The sequence below is a fragment of the Pongo pygmaeus genome, chromosome 19, assembly GCF_028885625.2.
Source record: "Pongo pygmaeus isolate AG05252 chromosome 19, NHGRI_mPonPyg2-v2.0_pri, whole genome shotgun sequence".
Taxonomy (NCBI): Eukaryota; Metazoa; Chordata; class Mammalia; order Primates; family Hominidae; genus Pongo; species Pongo pygmaeus.
This window is the reverse complement of record NC_072392.2, coordinates 50,119,358-50,132,179: the sequence shown is the minus strand read 5'-3', so window position 1 is coordinate 50,132,179 and position 12,822 is coordinate 50,119,358. Positions and strand designations below refer to the sequence as shown.

The 12,822-nt window shown below is 41.7% G+C and overlaps 1 long non-coding RNA gene across 1 annotated transcript; it reads left to right on the top strand.

Annotated features, from left to right (window-relative positions):
• Positions 1 to 275: 275 nt before the first annotated feature.
• Positions 276 to 12,597, top strand: LOC129017827 (uncharacterized). Its single transcript, XR_008495147.1, has 5 exons — positions 276 to 411; positions 3,003 to 3,284; positions 3,400 to 3,658; positions 7,567 to 7,730; positions 12,414 to 12,597. It is a non-coding gene; the product is annotated as an uncharacterized LOC129017827 (long non-coding RNA).
• Positions 12,598 to 12,822: the final 225 nt, after the last annotated feature.

The following is a 12,822-nucleotide window of genomic DNA, read 5'->3' as shown; positions in this document are numbered from 1 at the left end:
TTAGTACAAACTGCTCATTTTGTAGATGGGGAGGCTACATCCAAGAGAGGAAAAATGATTTGTTATCCAGTAAGTGGAACCATGGGCTCTATCTGAAAATAGTGACAAACAGTAGATCAGCATGGTTAAAAGTAAGGAATCAGATAGCTCTGGGCTCTGCTGCTTACCAGATGTGCGATCTGGAAACTGTTATTTAAGTTTGTCTGAACACCAGTGTACTTGACTACAAAATGGAGTTGTTGCAAGAATTAAATAAAAAGATTGCGTGTTCACAGGGATGATGCATCTGAGAGCTCAGTGCAAGACGGTGATGACGAAGATGAAGATGCTGTGAGTGATGATGATGAGGAGGAGGAGGAGGATGTAATTGAAGGAGCTTGGGCTTTGCCATCAGTACAGCTGAGTTAAAATGTCTATTACTAGTTGTTTGACCTTGTTATAATGATCTAACTTCTATAACTATCAATTTAATTATACATAACATAGAGGTAAGAATCTTGATCTTGCACTATTTTGAGAATAAAGCAAAATAAGATGTATATTTAAAGTATCTAGCACAGTGTCTGGCACAAGGGAAATGGTCAACTAAAATTTACTTTCCATCTCTGAATCCAGACTTCTTTTTCATCTCCTTCTTCTCCTTCCCTTCCTCTCTCTTCTTCTTCTTCATCCTTCTCTAATAAAATTATTTTTATTAATACACTTTATTTTTTTAGAGCAGTTTTGGTTTCACAGCAAAATTGAGTGGAACACAGACTTCTCATATAACCCCTGCCCCACCTGCACAGCCTCCCCCATTATCAACATCTCCCACCAGAGAGGCACATTTTTTACAACTGAGTAACCTACATTGACACATCATTATCACCCAAAGTTTATGTTAGGGCTCACTGTTGGCATTGTACATTCAATGTGTTTAGACAAATGTATAATGACATGTATCTATGATTATAGTATCATGCAGAATACATTCACTGCCCTAAAACTCCTCTGTACTCTGCCAATTCATCTCTCCCTCCTACTAATCCTTGAAAACCACTGATCTTCTTACTGTCATCATTAGGTCTGCCTTTTCCGGAATGTCGTATAGTTGGAATCGTACAGGATGTAGCCTCTTCAGACGGTTTCTTTCACTTAGTAATGTGCATTTAAATTTTCTCCAAGTCTGTTCACGGCTCACTTATTTTTAGTGCTGAATAATATTCCATTGTCTCGTGTATGGTGGTTTATTTATTCACTCACTGACTAAAGGACATCTTGGTTGCTTCCAAGTTTTGGCAATTATGAATAAAGCCACTATAAATAAAAGTGAGCAAGATTTTGTAGATATAAGTTTTCAACTCCTTTGGGTAAATACCAAGGAGCATGATTGCTGTATCTCATAGTAAGAGCATATTTAGTTTTGTAAAAAACCATCAAACTGTCTTCCAAAGTGGCTGTACCATTTTGCATCAATACCAACAATGAATGACAGTTCCTGTTGCTTCACATTCTAGCCAGAATTTGTTGGTGTTCTGCATTTTGGTCATTCTAATAAGTGTGCAGTGTATTGCACTGTCGTTTTGATTGTTTTGATTTGTGTTTCTCTGATGGCATATGATGTGGAACATCTTTTTATGTAATTATTTGCCATCTGAACATCTTTGGTGGGATTTCTGTTAAAGTCTTTGTATCATTTTTTTAAGAATCAGGTTTGTTTTCTTTTTGTTGTTTTAAGTGTTCTCTGTATATTTTGGATAAGAGTTCTTTATCAAATAGATATGTCTTTTGCAATTATTTTCTTCAGGATGTGGCCAGGAAACACCACAGTGTTCTCTTGACAGGGTCTCTTGCAGAGCAAAACTTTTTAATTTTACTGAAGTCCAACTTAACAATTCTTTTTTCTGGATTATGCCTTTGGTGTTGTATCTAAAATTATCTCTGAACTCAAGGTCATCTAGATTTTCTCCTATTATCATCTAGGAGTTTTGTCATTTTGCATATTTTATACTTAGGTCTGTGATCCATTTTCAGTTAGTTTTGGGTAAAGGTGTAAGGTCTGTGTCTACATTCGTGAGGTTTTTTTTTTTTTTCTTGCATGTGCATGTTCAGTTGTTCCAGCTGTATTTGTTGAAAAGACTTTTTTCCCTCCATTTTATTGCTTTTGCTCCGTTGTCAAAGATCAGCAGGCTATATTTTTGTAGGTCTATTTCCAGGCCCTCTATTCTGTTCCATGGATCCATTTGTCTCTTTCTTCCCTAGTACCATGCAGTCTTGATTATTGTAGCTTGATAGTAAGTCTTAAAATCAGGTAGCATCTCCAACTTTGTTCTCCTTCAATATTGTACAACCTTATTTTTTATCTTTATGCTATATTGTCATTTATTCATTATCTGGATATCTAAAAATATGTATTACCATCATTACTCCTAAAGCCACTCTTCTCCATTCCACATGAACTTGTTCTTTACAATGTATGTCCACCTGTCTTGTAGCTTGTAGATGATGCCAGACACTGGCACTCCACTCAGGGAATCCCTGGGTATCAACTTTGGGACAAGGACACTTCCCCTAGGGAAATCCTCACCCTTCCAGATACTGGAGGCAGTAAATGTGGTCTCCCACCTGGTTCTCACATCTCCATCAAGACAGCATTTGGCAGATATAATTAATAATTTATTGTTTGGAGACATTTGCTAGTTTCCTTGCTTCAGCAATTCAAACAATATTTTATCTTTTTGGTGGTTGTTTTTGGTGGGGTCCTAGGAATGAGAGCGGAATGAAACGCTTCTGAACCCCTTTTCCTGAGCCAGGCTCATTTCCTTCAGATACTACAAAAAAACCTAAATAGCTTTATACTCAGGGATCTTTTGTAAAAGCGGCAGGTCTTCTGGCTCTAATGCAGGCAGACCAGCTTGACAGCTTACTGTGGCTGAACATGACTGAAAATCAGGTCAGGGATTGTCACCCGAGGAGAACAAAAAGTTGGTAACCAGCAACGAAAATGTCCCTGTTGGTTGTAGATGGAGGCGCATCACACAACTGGCAAGTACCCGCCTAAGGGGGGTCCATCTTTTCTGGAACTACAACATCCCATCTGTTCACTTTTATGCCTTAATATCCCCAAAGTCACTCTCGCCAAACGCTAAAGGGCACATATTTATTGTCTTAATTAAAGTGAATAGGTTTGAGGATTTTAAAAAAGAACTTTGAAGCTATCCAAGGGCGTTCCAAAATCAGAGAAGGGAAAGCTTACACCAGAATGCATCAGAGTGACATAGCTCATCCCCGGCTCCCTGATTTAGGTATGAAAAGAGCACTGAGGTTATCTCAAAGACAGTTCAGGGAAGGAGGAATGGCAATGGGTCTGGAAAGGATACCAACTTGCCAACAATTTTTTTTTTTTTTTTGGAAGAAAAGGAGAAAGGGAGCAAAGAAGAAGAAAGGAAAAACTGAAAAAAGAAACATTGAGGCTCATGTCTTTGTTTTGTTTCTCAAAAGATTCCATTAGACTCAATATGTCATTCTAAGTGCACCTGGATATAGCGCAGATTTAGATAACTCTCTCCTCCCCTTCTGACCTTTATTACGACTACAAAAATTCTGTGTGTGAGGGATAAATAATGCATGCTCTCAGCCAAGAAGGGAAAGAAGACCCAAGGAAAAATTGCAGAATAGGGTAAGCAACATTTCTTTCTCTAGTATATTTTTTATTTCTGACCTACTTCCTCCTACCTCCAACTCCACCCCTTGCCCTCTCTTCTCCAACAATCAGGACCTGAAAACCTGGAAGTAGAGTGCTGGAGAGCATAGGTTTGGGAGTCATACCTGCATTTAAAATACTTACAGCGATGACATGTCAATTGTGTGATCCTAGGCTAGTCTCTTCTCTTCTCTCTGCCTTGATCTTTGTAAAATGAGGATACCCACCTTAGCGTGCTCGGTATCAAAGGCTTTGGAAGGACAATAAATGAAGATGTATGCAAATGAACCTTCTCAACTGCTCCATAGGGAGCAGACAGAAAAGAGAAAGGAAGTCTATTCTGGTCAGTTGTGGGCCTGACACATTAGGGGATGAGCTCTAGTGGGAGGAGTCACTTCTCAGTGAGCCTAGAATTACTTCATAGAGGTAGGAGAGAGCCCAGAAACCTAGTCAGATGCCCCAGTCTGGCTTCAGTGGTAGCAAAGGGAACAAAGGCTTGACAGTCACCTGTGGGTTGAGGGGCTTGTTTTGTTTTTGTTTGTTTGTTTTACCACGTTGAGAAGTCAAAAACCCTCTGCTTCCTGCAGTTATAACAGAAACAGATGAAGAGACAGCATTGAACTCAACTCAGTTCCCAAATTGAAATCAAAGATGAGTCTCACACAACAATAATTGTCTGTCTACATGTATGTTTGCCTCTTATTCATGCCTCTATTTTGCTGAGGACTGTTTTCCAGCTGGTGGTTTAAATAAGGCCCCAAGCACTTCACCCTCAAACGTTTGGATTAGAAAATGAAGTGGAAAAGGAAATGATTGTAGGGCAAAAAATTCAGCTTGGCTACTTAATGCCTGTGGGAGGAAGTTGTAGGCAATAACAGAAATAAAGTTTGGGGATTGTTTGCTCATTTGTATATTGTCCCTGATTCCCCAGTTACATGCCTAATTAAGAGCTGGACAGTTAGGCAAACAGTTTAAATGTATGATAAGGGAGTTTGGGATTAATACCCAGTATAAGAAGAGGCACATCTGGTCCTTAGAAAATCGTGGGAAGAAGTATCCCTGCAGTGTGTTTTTTGGAGCCCAAGCCTCTGCTGCTCTGCAGGCATTTCTGAAACTTTCTGATACTGCTTCAACTTCCTGTGTCTTTTCATTCTATCTCTAGAACATTAAATGTCAGAGATGGAAGAGATCTCCATGGAGGCAAAATCCGAGATCTGAGGAAGGGAACGAGCTGCTTGACGACACAGGAGTGGGCACCTCAGGGCTGGACAGGCCTTCAGATGCCCAGTTGCTCTGTACCCTCTTCTCCCATCTGCCCCCGCCAGTGCCCCAACCTTGGCTGTCTCTCATCTAGTCCCAAACATTTTCAATGCTTCTGCTCTCTTGGCGCCCGACTTCTCCACTCTCCTCCACATTTTCCTCCTAGACTTTCCTTTACCCCCTTGTAAAACTAGTCTTCAGAGCCTCCATTTCCTATTAGGTTGATAGGCCTAGGTAGAAAAAGGATGTGTCTGTGTGGCTAAATAGAGCCATCTCTCATGAAGGCAGGAGCAAGCAGATATTTCTGATTGACCTCAGTGATGGTCCTCACCACACCTGCTCTTTAGATCTCTGGGAAGATGAGAAGGTCAAGCTCCTCTGTGGACTCTCTCTTCATGCCCTGCCCATGGATGCACCACTGTAAGTTTTCTACAGACAACAAGTGATTTGGGGTAATCACAGAAGAATCCCCTTTCTTGTTCCTTTTCCAGTTTCACTGGGTGTTTCAGAATTACAGTCTCACAAAAGGAATCCAGCTGAAAGAAGGGAGCTGAGTTGCTGTGCAGAGTAGTGCTGTGGCACTGCTGGGCAAAAGGAGGCAACCAGCTTGCCAGGGTGAGGATGTTGAAAGCCTCAGTGCCATTCCTGTAACCCAGAGAAATCCTTGACTCTGGATGCAAAGGGTAGTTGGAGAATTTGCTCAGGAATTGCTTGAGGAATCTGCACAATCATCTTCTTCCATTCTTACTTCCTATTAGAGGCATTCTTGCCATTTCCATGGCAACTGGGAGGCTGCATGGGTGTCGTTGAACAATTGCTTGAGGAGAGATGGGAGGGCCATCAGGTGGGGCAGGTAGGTACAGAGGCTGAGAGCTATAAATCTTCCCATGTTGTCCTTACCTGTGGTTTTAACAGGGTGAGCCCCAAAAGGAGATGCAGGAATGTAAGGATCATTATTCATTTTGTGACCTCAAGGCCCCAGATGTCCATCTGAAGTCATAAAGATGTGTGATGCGACTAGAGATTGGCACTAGAAAGATCCTGTGGCCCTTCTTCCTATCATAGGCTTGGCTGCCCTCTTCTCTGCCCACACTTTTCTTCCTTTGCCTTCTTCTCCAAGCTTCTGTCAGAAGGCAAGCTTAGGACCAGAGGAAAAGGCATACCTTTCTTTAGCTGGGGGATGGCTGGTCTGAGGGGGATGGAAAATATAACACAGAGGTTAAGAGCAATGTCTGCTTTCTGGCTATGGAATTTTGACTGTCAGTTCCTTCATTAGTAACGTAGAAATGATGATAATTCTTCCTACATAAAAAAGGCTGCCATGAGGATTAAATGGGTTCATACATGTGTGACACTTCATGCCTGTCGTGTAGATGGTCCTGTAGAAGCAGGGTGACTTTATATCTGATGTGTCTAGGATAGTCCTGTTTTTGCCTGTTTTTCCAGGGTAATTGTTGAATGGCTCCCTTTACATTTGCAAATTATCTAAGGTTTGGATGCGAATTATGTTATTGCTCCGTAAATAGAGTTAGCTGTTTTACTGTGGGCAGTGATCCAGTATTTTAAGACTTATAGGGTGAGATGACACAAGCTAGCAAGTGAGGTAAGCAAGAGTTTGGCTTCAGAGCATCTGCAATCAACCCATTCGGGTTTAACTGCGTTTATCTTGGAAGAGAAAGAATGCCCTGTAACACAAGTTTTGCCCTTCCCCACCCACTCCCACCTCTTGGTGAAATGTTCCAAGAACCAATAAGAGGACAGCCCTACCAAGGTCCCATTCAGTGATGCACATTCAGAAGGCAAGTTTTGAGAGCCCTGCACAGGAGTTGCTTTCTTCTCTGCTACAGGTCAGATAAGTAGGATCAGGGTGCTGGGTCACCAAAGAAGCAGCAGAGCCATGAGTTCCCAGATACACAGTAACTATCTAGAGATGACCACAGATGCAAGACCTTCTTCCCTGAGAGAAGGGCTGGGGTCAATCTTGGCAGACCATTGCCACAGGGACCAGCTTGTCTTTATGTTGCCAGAGTAGCAGGCTCAAAGCTCGACTGGAGGGTAGGTCCTTGTGTACTTCAGATTATGATCCATCTATTATTTATCTATCTATCTATCTATCTATCTATCATCTATCTCTATCTATCTATCTATCTATCTATCTATCTATCTATCTATCTATCTATCTGTCTGTCTGTCTTTACTGTCATCAATACAATGACTGCTTCTCATTCTAATGCTCTAGACTCTGGAGTCAAATCCAGCTCTTCCACTAACCAGCTGTGTAACCTTGAGCAAGTTCCTTATCTTTTCCACATCTCACATTTCTGTTCTGTAAAGTGAGGATGATAACCATATCTACCCCATGGGGTTGTTTGAGAATTTTAAGCCATTCATGCCCTACTCAGAGCATGTGCTTGGTGCAAGCGAGCACTATAGTAACTATTGATGTTGTTAACACATTATTTCCTTCCTATTATCCTTCAGAGGGAGTTCTTACCTTCTCATCCCATCTCTTTAGTTTTCTTAATATAACTGTAAATTAAAATAAAACTCTTCACTTTGTTAGGAAGAGGACCATGACTTGCTTAGGCCCGACTAACACTTGCACTCACCATTTCGTTACACAGATGGCAAACCAGGAAAACAGAGCTCAGTGTAGAAGGGAATTGGGCAGCCTCTGTTCCTGTTTGGCTCTGTCCTTGAAGAAAGTGATAAGAAGTGCACAGATTTTGGAATTAGACAGACCATGGTTTGAAGTCTGGATCTTCCAGTTGTAACCAGGTGGCATTGGGTAAATTATTTAACCTCGGTACCTGAGTTTACTAATGATATAGGACTTAAGAAGAAATTATTTAGGCAGATAGTGAGGATATGGAAGTCCTTGGTAAGGTTTTCCTTTTTTAAGGAAAAGTAGCCCCAAAATCATTTTCTTTTCTAACAAACAGCAACCTGTAAAATTGAGCAGCAGACATAGACAAGCAAGCTGGGAGCTTGCACGAACGAAGGCTACCTGGGACTAGGAATGTTGAAAATGGTGGCTCCATGTTCCCTTCTCTTTGCCAGCCATGTGTACAGTAAGGAGCAGACAACATGGCGCCAGCCAAGTGAAAAGCCCATTTGCATAAGATTAGGGTGGGGTGGCCAGTGTTCCCCACATGCTATGTAAACATCACACCTGGTCCAACCAATCTGTGGGCCCTATGTAAATCAGACACTGCTTCCTCAAGCCTGTCTGTAAAATCTGGTGCACTCAACCATGGGCCAGAATTCCCATTCGGGCAGCCCTCTCTCTCACAAGAGAGATAGCTGTTCTCTTTTCTCTTTCTTTTGCCTATTAAATCTCCACTCCTAAACTCACTCCTTGTGTGTGCCTGTGTCCATCATCTTCTTGGCGTGAGATGATGAACCCTGGGTATTTACCCCAGACAGCTGCACCACTTGACTAATACATAATACAGGGAAAATTGCATGGTTCTTGCAGGGGTTAATGTGTGAAAAATTCCTAGCAGAATTTCTGGCATGCAGCAGTATTCCATAAATGTTGACTCCTTGTCCCCTCCTGCTATTAGGTTGTAAGCTCCTTGCGGGGAAGGAGTCTGTGTTTGTTCACTATCCTACCTCTCAGCACTTAGCACAGTGCTAGTAACTGAGCAAGCAATCAGTCAGTATTCACTACATGAGTGCTGAATGAATAGATTTTTCGTGCATTACATACCTTCTCATAAGTAAATATATTAACTTTCTGCTTACTGCATCATGGCTAATCACTTCTAGAGATGAAGGCTTTGGGGATTTAATGATTTTTGAAAACTATATTCAAGGTTAAATTACAAGTCAAGCCAAGACTTTAAACTGCTGGAAGCAATTTCCTCATATTTCAACAGTTGCTCAACCTCATTCAATTTATTTATGCAAAGTCTTCGAATCCCTCCTCCTTGCGTTTTCCCACATCCTGAGTACGCACATCATGGCAACATCCTTGCTGCATTTCCCTGGAAATAAAACAAAGGCATTGAACACAGTTTAAGGCTGAAATGCCTCAGGCCTTGTGTTGTCAAAAGGAATTAACTAGAAGGTGAGGGGATGCTTGTCCTTGATATCACTCACTTCACTTCCTTAGTTCTGCATTTACTCACAACGTGCAAGGGATGGTAAAAGTAGATGGATTTTGAAATTGGCTTTTCTCCTGGCCTACCCACAGCTAACTCATGAGCCTCATTCCTCCCTAAAACTGCATGAAGGGCTATATCTCCTGATGGGGTGGATGGGGTGGGGTTGAAACTGCCTTTGCAAAGATTACAAGAGTGGGAGAAGTCTAGCATGGTTGACCCCATCTTCCTTCTAGCCTCACAGGCTGAGCATAGGCCAAGCTAACCATAGGAGCAATTTAGTTTATATTTAACTTTGAAGCATGGATGATAATAATTCCTTCCTAAAATGAATCCCCTGCTTGCTCAGGGACTGAAATTTCCTTTGTAAGTCTAATGAAAGGCCAAAAGAGTAGGATTATGGGAGAGGCCTGAATTTTGCAAAGATGTAGATGTAGCTAAAGGATAACCAGTTATTGTCTCCTAGCTTGCCTTTCTATAATCCCTTGCTGCTCAGGAGTCATGTGGCCAAAGGTCACCAGATCTGTGACTTCCTCAGTTGCTTCTATAGGTAATGTCACCATTGTACAGCCTCAGATTGCTCTTTGAAATGTTTTCAAGATTTTTGCATTCTGACAGCCAAATGACTCCACCCATATCTGGGACTCATGACTCAACTGGTCCTGTGGCCCCCACCCAGAGGCAGACTCAGCACATGAGGACTGAATCCTTATGAGTTCATCCCCAACCGATCAGCAGCCTCCATTTCCCAGCCCCCTGTCCACCTAATTATCCATAAAAACCCTAGCTTCTAAGTTCCTGGGGAGACTGATTTGAGGTATAACTCCCATTCTAAGACTTAGTATCTAAGACTGAGCATCTGGCCAGATACAACAGCAATCATTTGGGGGGGAAAAAAAAAACAACAAAAAAAAACTGTGGCCCTTCTCTGTGAAGGACAACCACATTTTCTTTTATGAGAGGCAGTCATTTTCCTGAGGTTGTAACAAGGACTTTGTGTGTGTGTTGTTGGGAAGAGGGATGGATACTGTTGGAGACACTTTTTGAGAAATAGCAGCTGTCTCTCTTTATTATGTAGGGACCTGGGAAGGTGTAGACCAATCTGCAAATGGATCCTGTAGATCCACACGGCCGAAAGGGAACAAGATGGTAACTACTATCCTAGAAACATTTGATGAGGGAAATAAGCAAGGCAGAGAGTGGTGGCACTCACCAGGGTTCATGGGCTGGAGAGAAGGGGCCAGGTACATTGCTCAGGGAGACCTAGTTGAAGCTCAGTGTGTAAATGAGTCTGGAAGGGTCTCAGCACCAGGTTCCCCTGACACGGTGTATAGACCTGAGTAACAACAGTTGAACATGTGTACTTGTGAACTAAGGGAAATGTAACCACAGCTCCCCACTGTGCAGTGATCTAGGCCAGCACCAGCATGCCTTGGCTAAGTGTCTCTAGACCTGTATGAGATCATTCTTCCACAGTGACCTCTGGTGGTAGTTGGGGGCAATTGCACTTGGCCTTGGAGGAGATGGCCCTGATTGATATTTTAAAGCAAGCTTGTCCAGCCCGCCGCTCAGGACAGTTTTGAATGTGGCCTGACACAATTTGTAAACTTTCTCAAACATTATAAACATGTTTTTGCTTTTTTGCTTTTTTTTGCTCATCAGCTATCGTTAGTGTTCATGTATTTTACGTGTGGCCCAAGACAAAGTCTTATTCCAATGTGGACCAGGGAAGCCAAAAGATTGGGCATCCCTGTAAAGCAAGAGTGACTGACAAAGCCCTGGAGCTCTTGGATAAGTGGTAAGAATAAATACAGGGAAGATAAAATAATATCAAGAAGCAAGGAGAGAGATTCTGGACTTCATGCTGGTTAGGAGAAATGGTTTGAGTGATTCATTTAATAACAACAAAAATATGTGACTGTAAAAAAGAAAAAAAAAAAAAGTGACTGTAATTATACCCCAATTACTGAAATATCTCATACCAGTTGCAAAATTTTTTGTTTAAATATTTTACTTATTTATTTATTTATTGAGACAAGGTCTTGCTCTATCACCCAGGCTGGAGTGTAGCAGCATGATCACAATTCACTGCAGCCTCAAACTCCTGGGCTCAAGCAATCCTCCTTCCTCAGCCTCCTGAGGAGCTGAGACCATAGGCACATGCCACCCTGCTTGGCTAAGTTTTAAAATTTTTTGTAGAGACAGGATCTCACCATGTTGCCCAGGCTGGTCTCAAACTCCTGGGCTCAGGTGAGCCTCCTGCCTCAGCCTCCCAAAGTGCTGAATTACAGAGGTAAGCCAATGCATACAGCTGGCAAACTTATGTTGTGTGCAACACTTTGCATATAGGTGAATTTCAGGACATGTTTGTTGAATGAAGAGGATGGAATTATGGCTCATCAAAATCCACACTCTGATAGAAACTTCACATACTTATCCATTTTATTTCTTACAAGCTGATAAATGTTGTTACCTCATTCTACCGATGAGCTGTTGAAGGACCCATCTCCAGTAGTGACTGGTGGAAACAGTATTGGAACCCAGAGCTGATTCCTGAACCCCTGCCAGCCCCACTCTGTCATCTCCTTGGTCAGTTGGGATGCTGCCTGGGTATCTGCTGCAGCCTTGGGCACGGAATTGTGAAACAGGTGATTTGGATGATATAGTTAATGGAGGCCTGGGGTCGGTGAAAGTGGTTTAATTGAAACGAAGTCAAGGAAAGTTTTACAAAGGGAGAAATTAGGTGTTTTCTCCTGAGAGCTATGATCTGGTGAGAGGATTATGGTACTGAAAATCCTAGCAAAGGCATCAACCAGCAATACTTGTGTGTTCCATTAGTTACAATCATCTATTATTGGGGATGAGAATAAAAGAAGGGAATAAAAGAAAGAAGGGAATAAAAGAAAGTAAGTTAAAGGTGTTTGTACTGAAAGCCAGAAAAAAAAAAAAAGTCAGCCAGGTGGAAAAATAAAAGAGAAAAAGAGAAATATTTTGATAAAACTGATACATTGATATTATTCAACTGAAAGAAATGTTAAGTGTATATGGGTGATTTTGCAAGAAGTCATGCCAAAATCACATGAGGTTAATTATTTTGACCCCCACATTCTGCTCCCACACTTGACTGAGGACATTCCAGACTGGAAATGACACCACTGCCCTCAGTAACATGTCTACAGCAACTAATGATCTCTTTGGAGTGTAGCTCAAGTTCCTGGAGTGCAACTGTAACTCTAGAAGCAAATTGGCTTTGCATTAATGGCTTCGACATAATTGCTAGTAGTTTCTGGTCCGTTCTGGCAAGAAACACAAAGAATGCAATTGTTAAGTACTCTTTTTTCTTTTTTTTTCTTTTCTTCTTTAAGGGCCTATGGTTCATCCTGCAATATCAGAGAATATGCAACTGTTGGAAGCTCATTTGTGCAGAAGCACTAGTTAGACCAAGTCCCAGGATGGTGGGGACTTGAACTGCCTCATGCACATTGAACCCAAGAGCCTGGCCCATGAAAGTAAATCAGTGGATACTTGAATAAAGAGAAGAATATGCGCTGAAGTTTTCTTTGAGGACATTTTTTTTCTTTCCATAGTTTTGAGCATCTCTGATGTTTTGAGATTTCTGCCAGTCTTTGAGGATGTAATGCTCAATTAGACTTGTTCTCTGTCCTCAAAGAGCTTATATAATAGTGAGCTAATTCTCCTGTTTTGAGAGACAGGGGAAAATGTTATGTTATAATGAGTCATTCAGACTCTATCTACTAGGCCTGACTTTGTTAC